Raw genomic sequence first — 4,296 nt, 5'->3', positions numbered from 1 at the left:
GGACCTCATGTTAGTGGACTAATGTGATGCTTGTCATTTTGTGACTCACTTATTTCAACTAACATCATGTCTTCAAAGTTTATTCATGTTTTGCACATGTCTGAGTTTCCTTCCTCTTTAAGGATGAAAAATAATCTATTACATGCATAATCTGAAAAACAGTCTACTATATGCATGTGCCACGTTTCATATATCTATCATCCCCCAATTATCATTTGGGTCGTTTCCACGTTTTGTCTATTATGAATAATGGCACTGATGAAAGTGAGTGTCCAAAACATTAGAAAATGTACACGATCATTCTCAAAGGAGAACTGAAAGCTCTCAAAAAGAAAGTTAACCATAGTCCATCAAGGGGGATTCAGAATCAAACAACAGTGAGCTCTGGTTAAGAAAACAAAGCAGAGGCTGCCAAACCGTCTCAGTTCCTGGTGCCCTCAGTGTCTTGATAGTTTTTCACGGTGCATCTAGACAAACACTCACTCAACAATGACGAGTTTGACTTTTACATTTCCTAACTGGCAAGATCCAAACAATAAATAATTTTGTTCTATTAATTAAGCAGTAGTTTGAAAAAATTACAGTACAAATAAGTTGAAAGAAAAAAGATTTTTATTTCATTCTTAAGTAACCACAATTATTTGCTGATGGGGTGTGTGCGCTTGTTGGGCACGTCGCTGTTTTTCTAACCTTGAAATCTGTTTGGGTACAGCTACCTTCATTTCCTGTTCCATGTTGACTTTTGCTTAATCCTTGTTTTTGTCAAGTAAACACTGAAAACTCAGCTTTCTGAAGCTGTGACATTATTGAACAGAAAGTAACTATATTGAACTTGAACTAGTAGTTTGCCTGGTCAAGAATTGCTCATTTCCTTCAACATACAAAAATTTCAAGGCAAACGGTAAGTTTCTTCCAGCATTCTGGATACTTCCGGTGCCTAGTTTGGGAACTGGAAATCCATATCTCATCTTGTCCAACAAGAAAACGATCCTCTGGCTGACTCTCCAACCAACTTCTCCCTCCATTCCCCGGCTACGGTTTGGATGTGGTTAAATTGTGTCCTCCAGAGTTTCATGGGTTGGAAGGTTGGTCTTTAGTGTGATGATGTGGGAGGCAATGGAGTTTCCAAATAGGGTCTAGTGTACGTGATTAGGTCATTCAGGGCTGTGCCCTCAAAAGGAATTGTAGTTCTTGTGGGACCCTAGTTACTCACCTTTCTGATACTGTAGCAAATACCTGAGATAAATCAACTTTCCTCCTTATAGAGGAAAAGTTTTCTTGACTCTCAGTTTTGCAGGTTTCCATCCATGAACAATTGGCCCTGTGGCTTTGGGCCTATGGCAGCTCAGTACCCTGTGGCAGGAGCACCTGGCAGAGGAAGCCCATTCACTTCACGGCAGCCAGGAAGCAAAGAGGGAAAGAGAAGGACATCAGGGTCCCATGATGTTCTTCAAGGGAACCCCCCCCCACCCCGCATCCAGACCTAAAATCTACCACTAGGCTCCACCTCTCAAAGGTTTCCACCACCTCCCAATAGCACCGTGGTCTGGGAATGTAGCCTTTAAAACAAGGGCTTTGGGGGAATATTCCAGAGCCAAACTACAGCAGTTTATCTTGAGAAGGTTGTTACAAAAGAGCAAAAGTGGCCTCTCCTTGTGGTCTGACTTCGTGTCTCACCACGAGTGCTCTCTTACCTACATTCCCACTACCATGCCATCTGCCATGATGGGATGAAGTCAGGACGACCTTGCGAGAGCCTATGCCATGCTGTTCAGATTTCAGCCTCTAATGTGTAAGCTAAATAAACCTCTTTTCCTTATAAGTTGCCCAGCTTCAAATATATTCTTATAGCAATGGAAAAATGTATAATACACAGACACTCTGGCCTTTTTGTGTTCCTTGACCACTGTGATTATGTTCCCATCTCAGGGCTTTTGTACTTGCTATAGCTTCTACTTGGAAAGTTCTTTCTCTATGGGTTGCCATGGATTTCCTCCCTAACTCAGTCAGGTTGTCTGCCATTCCCTGTCCCACCCCAGTTACCCTCACACCCTTTATTCATCTTTAGAGTGTTCATAGTGACCTGACTGTCATTTTGTCAGTCTTTCTGCCCCTTAGGAGGTGGTTTGCCCAAAACAAACCTCTCTGAAAATACAATGACTTTTGAATGTAGCAGTTGAGGGCTACTTCAATAGTAACAAAGCAAAACCGACAGTTTGATGTAAATAAAATGGTTAAGCACAAAAGGGAAGCAAACTGGATAGTAAAGATTAAGAAAGTAAAGAAAATAATCCAAATGCATGAAATTGTTACACATTCAACAAGCCAGGCATACGGAAGGGAGAATGGAAATGGGAGGTGATGGCAACATTGTCGAATTGATGCTCAGTTACTCCTGCAGACTGCAAATCCAAATTGCTCCCCACTGTGTGAAGGAACATCTCCAGATCCAGGTGGGAAGAACTTCAAAATCAAATTGCAAAGAGACTCCTGCATACCAGGGAGGTGGAATTTATGACCATGTTTTGCAATCTACTACATCATACTTTTCTGATTGATTTTAGGCACTATTCTTTATCATTTATTGAAGTCCTATAATATCCTCCAGTTTTATCCATGTTTTCAAATTTCATACCACATTTGAAAACATGAATAAAACTGGAGGATATTATAGGACTTCAATAAATGATAAAGTTTATATTTATCATTTATTGAAATAGTTTATCATTTATTAAATGAGTTTATAATTTATTAACAGAGTAGAGCTCATGTTAGGTGTTCTTACTACATGTACACACCCCTTAAAAAACACCCCTGAAGGGACACACAGAAGTTTGGGGAGGTGATGGATATGTCTATTGTCCTGATTGTGGTAATAACTTCGTGGTGCATGCACGTGTAGACACTCATCAAATCACGCCCAGTAAATATGTGCAGCTTATTGCATATCATTTATATCTTAATAAAGGTGTTTGGGAATAAAAATAAAAGTTCCTATATTCATGCACATGTCTTTATTTTGTTTTGATTACACTTTTCACAGAAAAGTTGGAAAAAGAGTGATTCTGTATATTCTCACACAGAACCATCTAGTATTCACATTTTCCATGAATAGGTAGTACATTTGTTAAAACTAAGGAACCCGCCTTACCATGTTACTCTTAGCTCAACTCTGGACTTGATTTGCATTTCCCTTACAGGTCATTTCTGCTCCAGTGTCCAGTCCAGGTACCACAGTGCATTTGCCATGTGTCTCCAGTCTCATCTGGTCTTTAATTTTTCTGTCCTTCCTTGTTTGTAATGACCTTGACTGTCTTTATTTTTTTTTTTCTTTTCTTTCTTCTGGTACTAGGATTGAACCCAGGGTCTGAGTCAAATCCCCAGTCCTTTTTATTTTTTATTTAGAGACAGGGTCTCACTAAGTTGCTTAGGGCCTCGCTTAGTTGCTGAGGCTGGCTTTGAAATTGCAATCCTCCTGCCTAAGCCTCCCAAGCTGCTGGGATTACAGGCATGCATCACCATGACCAGCTGACCTTGACAGTCTTTTAAAAAGAGTATTGGTCATGCCTTTTTTTTTTTTTTTTTTTTAAGAGTGTGCCTCAATTTTTTTTTTCACATGATTAGAGTTATGGATTTGGGGAAGGACATACAGAAGTGAAGGATCCTGATTCCATAACATCAGAGATACATAGTAGCAGCATGACTCATCATCATTAGCGGCATGATTTGAATGTATCTCTGTGTTCATCAGCTTTCCACTGCTGTGAAAAAAATAACCTAAGATATACTGCCTGAGGAGGAAAGAGTCATGTGGCTTACAGTTTCAAAGATTTTAGTTCATTGTCAGCCAGCTCTATGGCTTTGGGTCTTTTTGAAGCAGAACATCATGGTGGGGAGTGGATGGTAGAGCAAAGATGCCCACCTCATGGTGGCTTGGAAGCAAAGAAAGACAGAGGAGGGATCAGCTCCTAATATCCTCTGCAAGGTCACGCCTTCGGTGACCTAAATTTCTTCCATTAGGCCTCACTTCCTAAAAGTTTCACCACCTTCCAATAGCACAACAGGCTGGCGAACAAAACTTCAACATGTGGCCTTTGGAAGACATTTCAGATCCAAATAATAAGGAACAAGTATTATTTCTTTGTTGGTAGAAAATTCTCTTCTGATAAATTAATTTGAAAATATTGCTATTCAAACTTTTAATATTTCTAATGATTAAGGTGTCAGCCGAGTCTACATAATAATGTTGAAAGTTAACATTTGATACTTTAACCTCTAAGTTGGCTATAGTTTTTG

This window comes from Marmota marmota, unplaced genomic scaffold (genome assembly GCF_001458135.2).
Source record: "Marmota marmota marmota unplaced genomic scaffold, marMar, whole genome shotgun sequence".
NCBI classification, from domain to species: Eukaryota; Metazoa; Chordata; class Mammalia; order Rodentia; family Sciuridae; genus Marmota; species Marmota marmota.
This window is presented reverse-complemented; position numbering follows the sequence as displayed.